The 13,768-nt window shown below is 40.8% G+C and overlaps 1 protein-coding gene across 9 annotated transcripts in view; it reads right to left on the bottom strand.

Annotated features, from left to right (window-relative positions):
* ELMO1 (engulfment and cell motility 1) overlaps positions 1-13,768 on the bottom strand; it is a 290,733-nt gene that overhangs the window by 61,653 nt on the left and 215,312 nt on the right. The window lies entirely within an intron of this gene.

Genomic DNA, 13,768 nt, shown 5'->3' with positions numbered 1-13,768 from the left:
AGGATGCAGACTAAAGCCAGAAAACAGAACACAGAAATTTCTCACTCTTGCTTTCTCCACTGAGACTGACAAAAAGGATCCTCTTTATATACTGTGGCTTCAGACGGTTTCCGAATATTCTTTAAAGAGCATGTCAAAGCCACAGCAAAGTAATTCCTCCTCTTAGATAAGGTCTACAAACTCCCCCCAGGCTAAATGTGAGAGAGCCTGTAGGAAGACTGCTTGTTAGACAAATGGAGCCACAGATGTGACTTTTATCTGCTATGCCAAGTGGTGATGTTGTATACAAGGCAGAGATGCCCAATTGTGGAAAGCAACATTTGGAACAGAGACATTCCTCCAAAGCAAAAGGCTTATAGATGTCAATTTTCAATTTATTTTTTGAGAATTTTGTCTTCTTGTCTCCTGGCACAAGGAGTCAATTTTTATTCTTTTCAACTGATAACGAAAATGCAGAGAGCTGATAATGCTCAAGACCTCACAAGATCAAACTACTGGTATTACAGGATCTTGTCATAAGGGAAGCGTGGGGCATTTCCACAACTGCAATTCTTGTCCTTGGCACTTAAACCAAGAGAATGCTACAGGACCTCCAGTTCTTCTGCTCTCAGAGCAACCCACACCTGGTACAGTGCTTTTCATTCCATTTCATTGTATTTCATTCCATTCCATTTGCAAAATCTATGCTTCTATTGCGGGATCTGGTTTAGCCATCACTTTGCTATTGCTCCATGTTGATCAGATAAATGTTTGTCGTGCCAGAAATCAAACAAAGCCCCAAGCAAAAGCCTTCTCTTGTGAAACCATGCCTCATTTGTTAAGCTTTGACAGCAATAAGAATACTCCTTAAGAGAAAACTCATGGCAATAGTAATGAGAAAAGACAGCTTGAGATTAAGTACTGGGCCATCAATTCTGTTTAAATATAGGCTAAGTATCACCAATTTCCAGTACTTTAGTAAAGCCAACTTTAAAACTTAGGAAGGATCATACTAGGAATACTATCTAAGGGCCATTTTCTCATTTAAAATACTGAAAAACAAAGGAAGTAGGCCAATCCTTTAAATTATGCACCGTGTGCTGACTGCCACAGATGCCTTTGTATGATCTTGGGTACATCACTTAATCCTTCCATGCTTTCCTTCTCTCAAGTACTGAAGATTGGGAACTGCTACATCTAAGTGAGTGAATGGGAAAAGGCACACTCAGCTTAAATCACAGCCACATTGGGCTGGGAAAGCAACATGTAGTACTGTAACTGAATGTGTTGGGGATTTTTCCTCTACCTCATTAGGAACTTCATTCAAAAATGTAATTCTCAGAGGTGACCCTACTTCATTAAAGAAATGAAATATATCTCAGGACACTGAAATCAGTCCTCTTGATCTATACCACGGCACATTATACAGGCCACTCAGTTTTCTATGTAGATGTACATGGCTTATAGGGCACTGGGAAATGTTACATGCAACAAGACATAGGGAACAGAAGTAGAGTGATCTCCTCCGTTCTAATGTCTGTTACTGAGTTGCAGGGATGGGACCTGGATGACTTGAGTGATCCTTTCAGTAAGATGTTCATTTGTCTTTTTTTTTTCCTGAGCCTGATTTAAAGGGAAAAAAAAAAAAAAAAAAAAAGACAAAAAATGTTCTGATTGCAGCCTTCAGCATATTTACGTGATTAGGGTAATGAGAAAGAGACAATTTTATACAGCAGTTTGGGTATTCTTTCATTTCTTCGTTCACATTTCAGAAAGCAGCTGGTTCCAGCCTCCCAGCTGGCATAGAGGGGACTCCTTGCTATAAGTGCTCAGCTTAATCTGGGGTCTTCTCAGTCAGACACAGCTGAAGTAGTGGCATGATTATAGGCCTTGGTCAAGTGTCGCAATACAAGATGATTTATATTAATCAGCGTTCTCTAAAATCAGTGCAAAACAAATGCAACCCAACTGAAGACCTTGAAAAAAGACTTTCTGAGCCAACTACTGCTGCCTCTGAATATGCCCTCTTGACAAACGGTAGCCAAGTAACCCAACAGCTACAGTGGCAAAGGACCAGCACACAGCCTGGCCATCACAAGCATCACTGGGATATGGTCAGGACATCCTATAAATTCCTTTTTAATTTTCACTCGTTGGTTATGACCTTATGGAAAACTTCAGTAATTTCAGTAGCCTGATATATGCTAACAGTTCTGAAGAATTTCAAATTGTCAGAGGCCATCCAATGTCATCCATGACAAAACAAGGTGAAAGAGCCAAAAGCTTTTGTGCTCTGCTTGCTGTCATAAGGGTAACTTCCTTCTCTCAGTGGTATGTAACTTCTGATGCTATGCAGCAAAGCACCATCTCTGCTTGGTTGCTCTGTGGTACCTAGGTATCTGCACACTGGCAGGATAGAAGAGAGGACGCAAGGATAAAAGATGAGGTAGAATAGTGTGCCAGGGAGAAAAGAAAGGAGAAATGAGAGAGGAAGGTCACTGCAGGCAAAATAATCAGAAGAACAAGGCAACTTTGGACCAAAATGCAGCCAGCCTCTTACACTGAATAAAACTCATATTACCAGACATAAACTGGTACTATTTGAGGACAGTGATGTATTTAAATGTTGAGGGAAAAAAAGCACCTGTTTTAAAACCTTCTAAAAATGTAGCGTGTAGGAAGTGGAGCAGACCTTTCAGCTTAGCCACCCTTGAGCAAATCCCAGATGACCACATGGTCAAATGCCTTGCTTTCACCTCCAACAAACCGAACTCTCCCTCAGTGGGGAACTGCAAGCAATACCTATGGTTCCAGAATCATGAACTATGAGCACCAGAACAGCCTGCTGGAATCCAAAGTCCCTTTACATCTTAAAGGTTGCCCACGCAGGCTCTACCAGAACATGCTGCACATTTTAGCTCACAAATATGATCTGGGTCGTGCAGTTCCCCTGTTAGCTGTGCTCTCCACTGTGTCTCTGCACAGGCATGGATAGGCTGCAAGTGGCTGGGCACTGGAACCTCCTTTATTCTGTGCAGGAGAGCACATCAGCCTGGGGAATGGAGAAGGTGTTTTTTAATTAATGCAGTATAAACAAAACTGCCTGAAAACAGAATGAAGAGCAGAGGCTCAGCCTTCTGAAGGTCAAACCCAAGGGCTACATTGGTACCCCGGGGGAACTTCATTATCCTCAGCTGAGCTGCACAAGGGATTAATTTAACCCTCAGAAAAGGGTCAAGAGAAACTGGGAACAGAACAACTCATTAATAAGAGCTATAAGGATACATTTTCATAGAGTTTGGTCAAATTCCTCCCTTCAGTTGCTGCTTTTAGTGTGTGTGGCACATATAGAAACGCCACTATTTCTATTCCTCTCCCTCTGCTGTTGTCAAAGTCTATTTCTTCTATTGTGTATTCTCAAATGACTTTTAGTTTAAATCATTTATTGTCACAAAACCCATAAAACACAACTAAGTACTCTGAGGCTTTTTCACCTACTTGAATTTTTTTCTTTTGCTTTCTTTTAATAAATTCTTAAAATGTGAAATCTGTCTGCAAACTGAAGGTTTTTTGTTTCCCTTTTTATTTTTTTCTTCATGAAGCTGCTTTCTGTTTTATAGCTAATTGTTTCAGCTGTAGGCTGCAAGTAGTGTTCATATTCCAGAAAGATAAAGCTGTCAGGTTCTCAATGTGATTGAGGTGTAAAAATGTGCAGGAGCCCATTATTGCATCAGCTGCCACCATTAGGATAGGAAAAGAAAAAAGAGGGTGAAAGGGCAAAGTATGAACAGAAACACTGCAGGACTCAGCATTTTTTTTATCCTCAGGGACATGTTTTTGAGGCCTTTCTTTTACATTTCCAATTTCTTCCTTAAAGATGATCGTTATTTGGCCAACACAATGGAGACGCTACATCTTTTATTCATTTTGCTTAAATAAAGCATCCCAATATAGCTGGAAACATAGAAAATGTAAATGATACAGGAATCACTCAAACACCTTTTCCAATATGAGCATTTGTAGGAAAAGAAGATGGGAAAGGCCTCTTGCCATCTTGCTGAAGGTGATCTACCTACTGCCTCCAAAACAGTTGGCACAGACTGTTCTTGCTTGCTCTCTATTTCGAGTGTTGCTCCATTCTTCCTTCCTCAAAGAGGCAATCTGCAAGCTTCTGAGAAAGGATGTGTGCATGGGGAAGGCACTTTGGCTCTGGTCACAGTGCAGGGCCACCCCATTCATGTAACAGTGAAGCAGCCCACGGCCATGAGCCAGCATGGTTCACCAAGCAGGCATCACTGACCTATCTAAACCTTAACAATGCCCAGATATTGCCTATCATGTATTTTCACACCTGCTGTGATGTACAACTATTCACATTTCAGCTCTATCAGAGCCAAAGTTTGAGCGCTCTGATGCTGACAAATTTAAGTTGTAAGGAAAAATGGCCCTCATTTGAACCCAGTGGGTTAGAAACAAGTTTAAATGGGCATCAGGAGCAATTTCAGAGTTCGTGTATTTGCAGTGGTTATTTTTGCCTCTCTACAAAGCCTCTTTTGTTGAAGAAAATTTCACATCTCTTTTACGCAACTAGAATCTCAATGCTTTAATTATAAAAGAGCCCTTGGCTAATATAACGAGTTTACATCGGTAAATTGGGTTTATGCTTTATTTCAGGCCGTTTGCAGGGAAATCCTAGCCCCAGAGACACGAGTTTATCTTTTCTTTGTCTGAGCTATTTCATCAAATCTTCATTATATTTTGTATCTGCAACATCCCCCAGTGTCAGGATAGCACTGTTGCTCATGCATGTCCCAGACAGAAAGCCATGGAGGCAAGGGTGAAGTTCTCCTCCTTGGTATTTGGAGGCACAAAAAGTCTGTGGTAGGTGGATGAACTGAAGAGATTGCATCAGCCTGACTTAGTCAACAACACCATCATGAGACAGTGCTTTCTCCCCTGCTGTTTCTCAGAGATAGCATGCCTGCCAAATATAAAGAATACCTTCTTGTTCAAGGTTGGGCTTGGTATTTCCATTCTGGACATGGCATGAATGTTCTCCCTTCACAACACAGACTGCCAGCCACAACAAATCTTGGCTCGCAGTTCTGCCTTTCCCACTGTTAACTCTTCTTTGCCCTCAAACACTGCAAGGACTTGTACTTTTCTTTCCTCTCTTGGCTTTTGCTGATTATTTTCCATCCATACCTCTGCTTTGGCAACGCACACAGTGATTCTGACTTCACATTGCCAGAGCCTTAGAGACAAACCTCCAGCAGTTTTCCTGATTGCAAGTAAATGTAATAAAGATCTCAGGAAAAAGTGACCTTTGTGGCCAATTATATAAATCCTGTACGTAAATTCAGTAAACACTTACTAGGCAGCTACCTGTCTATTAGTACCATAAAGTGCATTTCTGCAAATCATTCCTATGATATGTCTAGAAGGTACATTCTGACAGAAGATCAATTTGGGCAATATCGAATTTACCATCTCTCTAATAGTAACCTGGAGCAATCTGAATGCCCACTGATGTCAGTGAAAAGCTACTGGCTAACATCTGTGAACAACTGTGATTTCATTCCAATACCCTCAACTGCTGAAAACAAGACCTTGATTTACACAGCATACTCAGGTATTCACGCTTCTAAATTCCTTTATCTTAGGAACAGATTTCTACAATCTGTTGGATACAGAGGAAAGCTTTTACATGATGCTAACTGAAATTTCACTACAGGTTTCCTACAGGAAAACCTACAGGAGATTCCTAAGGAGGGATAATTTCCATAATTACTATGGTAAGGCCATCATCAAAAGACGCAAAAGAGGAAGAATGACATCCAAGCACTACACTGAAACTGACTACTAAACCAGCCAAACTCATTTAAAAGAAAATCCAACAACGCTTAGCTGTCGATCAGATTAAGCCACTTTCTATTTAAAGGCCAGTGAGGCTCTTGATGAGACCAACATCACCAACTGCAGGGGGTTTGGATTATCATGCTTAGGAATCAGTGGTTACAGATCCTGAATTACCACAGGATTAAGAGCAGAGCAGACAGAATTTCACTCAAGTGCTCAAATGCTGCTGTCAAACACACACAGTTTAATCTTCCTCTCAACCAGCTCTGAAAATACACACAAAACAGTAGAAATCTGCTCTTTTTCTTCCTTTTTGAGCTAATACCAAAAGCCTTTTTTAGGTAAAAAAAAATTCAGAGCTCAACTCCTCCTCAAGACTGATAGCAGGAAAATAACTTGAATGGCAGGTAACATCTTTAGGCTGTTGTACATCCCTGTTTCACTCATACATTTGTCAGTACAGTGTGTTAATTTAGCTACATTATTTTGAAGAAGCCTTTTGAATCTGCTTAGAACACCAGGAAGAATAGAAATAACCTGGCAATACAAGAGATTTGCATGTTCTGCAGAAATTCACATTTCCAGTGATGAGACCATGCACTGCATTAGTAAGAAGTCTTGAAGGACTACAAAGGAAACCAGAAGTATTACTAGACCATATATTATATCTACACACACAAAACATATCACTCCTCCTCTTACACCAGCAGCATCAGCCATCCTGGTTTTCCCCTCCCACTTCATCAAACAAAGCTGCATTTTCAATAATATCTAATTGGATTCTTGCACACATACATCGTATAAATAATAATAATCTTCTGTCCCTAAATCCAAGGGACTCAATTTTCAAAGAAACCTCATATAATTTTCAAAGTGGCTCAAATCATGCTTGGGTAGCACTTACATATTGGAACAATCCCACTGAACTGAACATAAAATGGCTCCTGTGAGTAGTTCTGCTTAGCGCAGTAGGGAACTAGAGATTTTATTATTAAGCAGTCTGTTCCTAGATACGAATTAAATGCATTTGGTTAATTATCCCCTCTTTTCCTCTCTTTCTCTCTCCCTCACACTCAACTGAAGAAACAGAAAGAAAACTAAAGAGTAACACACATAACTAAGATATTTATTATGCATATAATAAAGCATGGTCTCCTTTCTGTCTATTGCAGCTAGAATTAAAGAGTTGAGCATTCAGGGCTTGACTATCAACCTGTTATCATAAAGTGCTTACATCTTTCTGCTGAGTCAATGTGGCTTAGAAATAGCATTCTTTAAAAAAAAAATACTAAAATCCTACTGCCTTAAGGTTTTGGAGGTTAGCATGGTTTATTTATAGGCATCAATGAAAAGGAGAAAATCTTACTCTGTTCTCCTACTGTTCACTGCAGGTAAAAGGAGCTTGCAGGTTTTCAACAAATCCTATGCCTTGACAAAACTGAAATTATCAACAGGGGACAATTGCAAGGCAGCAAGATAAATCAGTGCTATTACAGAACGACTTGGAATGATGAAACAACTTGACTGACTGTGCTGCTGGACTGCACCAGCCAACTACAAGTACCTTTTTTTCTCCCTTTCTTCCTGCATCCTGACAGCAAAGAAAGGAACAAGCTTTTATCCCTGGCGGAACAAACATTTTTCTTTATATGTTGGTAATCAAAATTGTTTCTTGTTTTGCAACTGGCTCACACAGAGCTCTCTGACATCTTTCACTCTCCTTAAGAGGACGTGTCTTTTGACTTACTGAATAGTACAACTTGGCCACTTCATTCCACAGGAAAGGTGAGCCCTTGTTTCTGGGGTGCAAGCCTAGGATCACTGAAACTTGTGGGAGCTGCAACACTTGTTTCAACGCAGCCAAGGTCCCATTTCCTGTATTGGTGTTCCTTTTAGCAGCTCCTGAATTTGCATCCCAAGCAAAAAGTTCCCATAAGCAGTGAATAATAAGCAGTGAGGCAACTGGATTTGCAAAGGATTACTGCTGAGCTCTGAACCAGGCCATACACACCCTACTGTATTCACCTGTCACAGGTGGGTCTTGTAGCACTGGTTGCAGCTAGATACAGATACTCCAAACTGGCTGAGATGTCAGAGATCTACGTTCACCTCGTTAGGTTATGTGACTTCTAGTGCTAATGACACAGAAGCATGGATGGGAACAGCATGTCAAGGGCAGGGTCCAAAAGATCTGATTTCAGACCCAGGTGTCTGCCTGCCTGTGCAGGAGATGGTGATGCAATGTGCATGTTTCTTTACAATCACAAGAACTACACACCGTGATTATCTTTTGGCTGCCCACTACTACAAACTGGGATTTTGGTGCAGTGAAGCCTCTAAATTATAGCCCAGCAATCTTCTTGAACAAGCAGCAACTGAGGTCAGGTGTTTTAAGTTTAAAATCACATAATCAGCTGTGGGGCTTTCCCATATTTTTCACATTACAAATCTGTCATATATCTCTTTAAGTTCCTTTCAATTACTGATACTCAGTAACACACAGCAGGGTTAGAAAGGTGACTATCTCCTTGTTGGTTGAAGCTTGACAGCAGAGTGCTTTGCAATCCAAAAAAAACCTCATGCACATCTAGCAATTGTTTGTCTTACCAAATGAATGACAAATGCTAGCGCTCAGATCTATGCATGAAACGCTTCATCTTTACTCCATTAAATAAATTCTTGGTTGGAAGTTTCCATTTTTATCGTTAAGTGTATTAAAAATTCAAAATGATGACATTCACTGGGCTAGAACCTTTTGCAGTGAAAACTGTTACTGGGATTGGTGCAAAGTTCAGCCTGGAGTGGGAGTCCATGACTTATGAACGATGGAAATTCTGCATGCGAAAGTGGGTTGATTTATAATTTAATGCATGAACAAGCAAAACTTATTTTGTTTGAGATTCACTCGTATTTTTTTCTGTAGTATTAGAAAATAGAATACATCCATTTGTGACTGAAAATAGGACATCATACATTTTAAACATAACCCCCAAAATATTTTGCAGTTGTTTGAAATGGGTTGGTAATTTGAGCAAGGGATTTAAGAAAGTAAGTCATGAAGTGAGAAAACAGGAATTTATCCCTGAAACAACTGTGACTGTTGCCTATTTACTTTATGCACCAAAGCAGTTAGAGGTCTAAAAACGAGAGCTTCCAAGTGCATCCTAGACCTCTTTGCAGCTGTAACTGTTCAAAGTATGATCCTGAGAGCCTGAACAGACAATGTAGAGCCTTTCCTCAGAAAAGCTCCACTTTCTGTAAGCTGAGCAGAGCTTCCATCATCCACAGAGGTGAACTCTATCCTACATGACTACAAGGAAAGGGAGAGGAGAAGCTCCCTAGTGAAGGCACAGATGGAGATAAGATAGAAGACTAGTAACCTATAGTTCTTCCCTTCCTGTGGCTAATGCCTGAGACAGATTTTAGCCCCTTGTGTTGAAAACAAGGAACGTGACTTAGTTTTCTTACAGATCAAGCCACAGTGTTCCCCAGCATTGTGGTGAATTATCAGGTGAAGGGGTGATAGCTTTGCAGGGGTGACAAGAACTGGGACATGCTCCTCTTTTAGGGGGTTCAGGGCATTGGCTTCATCATGTCTGGCATATGCTGTCTAGCTGAAAGCCAAGGGCTCCTGTAGTGCTGAGGCACAGGCACACCAGCAAAAGGCACACCTTGACTCCTCTGTGCCTTACGTCCATGATCTACATGGAGGAGAGATGGACTCACAGATGAACAGAGCTGCATTTCTACCCATGAAGATCTCTAATAGGACAGTCAATAATAGGCAGTCCTTCAGATCGCCAGGATCACCTCCCTGGGGTTGGAATAAATCTATGACAGTCTACACATTTGTCAGAGAAGGCTGGAAGCAGAGGAAGACATCACACCTTGAGGAGAGACTCCAAAGGAAGCATAAAATAACACCATCCCTTACAGTGGAATCCATTAGACACCAAGGCAGAAAATCCACCCTGAAATGAGACCCTTATTAACTTTCACAGCAAAGTGAGCTATATTTGCACAGATCTGGAAAATCTATAATTGTTTACGTTTCCAAGTCTGTTTAATTACCCAGGTGAGACTAACAAATAAACGTTCTGCTGCTTCTGAGAAGAAGAGCTGCAGCTTATCTTGAAAGTACTCTCATCACTTCTGAGATTCGTGGGTGCATGCCTGTTATAAATGTGAAATCATTCAAACCTTTTCACCATTTCCCCCACTTTTTTTTTAATATCCATTTCATTCTCACAGGTGTCGGAATAAAGTGACAGCTTTGATCTTAGTGGAGATAACCATATGTGGGTAGATACCTTTTCTTGAAATGCAAACTGGGAGTGGATCAAGAGGTCAAGCCAGAAGGCTACTTGAAAATCTAGTTTAAAAGAGAATCCCTTTGTGTGGCTTCTAATATGCCTTCAGATGTGTATCTTGAAATACCCATCTGTGAAAGCTGCTCTCCATATAACTGTGTTCCAAGTCTTAAGAAAACTGATGTTCAAAGTGAAGGGAAGGCTAAAAGAGTTGGGTTTGTAGCTGTGGAACAAGCACTTTCATTGCCACATCAAAAGCACTGATAAAAGCAGTCCACCAACTCAGGATAAGAGTGTAGTATTTGATGTATTAATTTGACAGCATGCTAGCATTAATATGAAGATCTCCTTTTTCACCCCATTACAAGACTGATTTTGTGCATTACAGAGGAGTTTAAAACATCCAAAACAGCTAATCAAAGTTCTGGTTTATATGAAGGTCACACTTCTCCCCTGGGGCCCGACTTTCTCATCATTTTTTTAAACCACTAAATGCTTAAGTAGAGAAACCTGCCAGAATTTGTTGTGAAGCCCACAAAAAAGAGATCTATGTTCTGCAGACTTTTCAAAACGCTAGAATTTTTTTGTGCAATACATATGGGCTCTGCAAGCTAATGATAATAAGGGTGGGTGACACAATTCACGTTTTCATTTTCAGAGTGAATGTCACGATCCCTGCTATACTGGAACACAATTTCATTTGGGTAGGGATGTGGATGATACTACTAGGAAGAGGTAGTTATGGATGCCAAAACACTGTCCAGTTACATGATCAGCACAATTGAGTCTCCTCCTAACACAAAACCAATCTCTCTTCTCATCTTGCCTCTATTCAGAGACACGTCCCTAAGAGTGGCTTGTAGTTTCTAATGATGGGGAGTGGAGAACTCCTTATTAAGCAGCGGTAAAGGGTCTGCAGTGAAAGAACACAGGGCAGAGCAAGAGTGTGCCTGCTCACACTAAAGCAGGTGAGGACCCAGATGCTCTAATAGGTAAAAATTTCTGCTTTTGCCACTGTTCCCACCATTCCCAAGGAGCAGCAGCTGGAGCAGGATGTTAATTTGTTCCAGCAATTCAGACTCTCTACAAGACATTGAGTCAATATGTGAAAGGAAATAGTTTTTTTAGAGACAGAATAAATGAGCACCACAAAATAAGCATGCTGGAATGGGAGCAGATATGCTCCCAAAGGCCTGTGCTGGGCAACACTCTAATTGCAAACAATAACATACATGAAGTAGAGACACATGATTCCTCTTTACAAGACAACTCACTGAAATGCTGCCAAAAATCTTTCTGTGTGCCACTTAGTGCTTCAAGACAATAGGAGAATAATGACAGGTCTGTAAAATCTGCTGCAATTGACAGTTTCTATTGTTCTGAAAACTTTTTGTGACGCACAGTTTTCAGATGAGAATGGCACAATGTTGAACAAAACAGGTGTCAAATCAATGCGCTTTTCACGATTCAGTTGTTTTTGTTTTATGCTGTTCCACTTTTATTCTGTGCTTGGCGGTGCTCTGTTGTGTGCACGTGCCATTTGAGATGAAGAGTGCATGTATGGAATAGGAAGAGAAAGCTTTCTGTGACTTGGCACGTGGTTCTACGTATGCCATGTCTCATATGGACTAACTCTTCTTATAAGCATTTATTTTCCAAATGCAAAACAAAAATAAGAAACGTTTCATGAGTTGAAAAATCTGAATGTTGGCCTCATTCAGATTTATCACAGTGCACAACTCCTTTGGATGTACAAACATCCAGAAAGAAGAGTATTTGGTTCGTGGGGTGCATAAAAGTTACTCGAATAACTGGATGAAAATAAAAATACAGCTGAAGCAAAAGTGATGAGTGCTGGCTCTTGCATCTACTTACCTCGAACAAGCATGACTACAGTGTTTCTACTGAAGCAGAAGGAAGGTTAAGATCCAGGGAAATAGTGAAATATTCCAATTCAGTATCTCTGAACACATGGAAAGTGAAGAGCCATCCAAGGCCCTGCTTAAATTAAATGAAACCTCTGTACTGTACATTTCCAGTACAGACCAACCTAAGGGAATGAGGCTTTGTGAGCAGATGAAGGATAACACGTTCAGTTGAAAGCACAATGAAATGAATCAGAAGATGGGGAATACCCATTCAGCTCATGTTTTCAACATTATTGTTGCTGAGGCAAAGGGAGAGGAGAAATAATCTGCTGCCTTTGCAAAAATCTTGCTCTTCCAAGAAAAATTTAAGCGTAAGACTGAAGATCAGATCAATGCCTGGTGGCTTTTAGTGTAAGTCAAGGGAAGAATGCCAACTTGGTCTGGCACCAAGCATTTTAGAAGACATATGAGCCTGTCGAACCAAGTGTTTTCCAATGCAACCAATTAAAGCTATCTCAAGATAGCATTTTTCAGCTTCTGCATCCTCGCAACTGCTGCCAGCATGCCACAGCTCTCACTGAAGCCTACTCACTCCTCTGTTGCTGGAACTCTTATAGCCTGGGAATCTGAAATGCTTCCCCCACATAGATCATCCCCAAGCACTAGTGACAAGCAACTTTTCTCTACACCATAAGGTCAAAAAATCTAATGCAAATGTGGCTTTGACTGCAGCACAATTTTTTCTACCTCTGGCACTACAACGTGGTTTGAAGCCAGCAGACAGACTGACATAATGCACTATCCAGAGCTTAACAGTCATAGGCTGCCTCTATCCTGCCCCATCATCCTCCTTTTATCGGCTAAGGCACAGGGATAGACAAGTAAACAAATCCCTTCAAACAAGGTTGTGGGAGATACAGGGACTCTCAACAGTCACAGAGTATTTGCCTAGTGAGAGCGACTAAATGTAAAAGGTTTGTATTGTTTGAACTGTATCCCTGGAGCATTAACAAGAACAAAGACATCATGTTAGAGATGCGGTTACCTTAAAAGACAATGTTCTCCTAGGCTCCCACATTATCAATCAGAAAACAAAGCAGAAGGCAGTAGGTTTAGAAATAAAAACCCAGAAAAGTGCAATGGAGCTTCCTTTTGATGCATACCAAATGGCCAGGCTGGAGCCAAAGACAAGCCATGACCAGATGTGCAGAGTCCAAGCTTCCCCTCATCTTTTTATGGAATACCTCAGCCTAGATTAAAACATCCCCCTCTAAGATGTGAACTGGGCACATCTCTTTACCTAGACTGCTGTACGTGATGGGATTTTCACCCAGACCATTGCTGAGCAAATACAAGTAAATGATACAGGTCCCAGGGGAAGGTGACATAGTAGCTAAATAACGATTCAAAAAAATTTCATTTTGGGCACTTCCATCATTGCTAAACAAAAATAAGTTTTGCAGGAGGAGCCAACAGTTCTCTCTTTTCCACATTAGGAAAACAACACTGTTTTGAAGCTTAGTGCCACAGGATACCTGGGGCAATCATTTCAATAAAAGGTGACCCACATATCCCTGGAAAACAGAGGGTGAGTGATTTGCATCTACGTCTTCAGAAAAGCCAATAATTCAAACTGAATGAAGAATTCCCCTGCTTTAGCAGTACTATCAGGTTTAACACTCAAAACTACACAGAGGAGCTTACTATACCCTTCCACAGCAGACACTCCCACTGAATTGATGCACTGCTTTC

The sequence above is a fragment of the Tympanuchus pallidicinctus genome, unplaced genomic scaffold (genome assembly GCF_026119805.1).
Source record: "Tympanuchus pallidicinctus isolate F22 unplaced genomic scaffold, pur_lepc_1.0 scaffold3, whole genome shotgun sequence".
In the NCBI taxonomy this organism is placed as follows: domain Eukaryota; kingdom Metazoa; phylum Chordata; class Aves; order Galliformes; family Phasianidae; genus Tympanuchus; species Tympanuchus pallidicinctus.
This window is presented reverse-complemented; position numbering and strand designations above follow the sequence as displayed.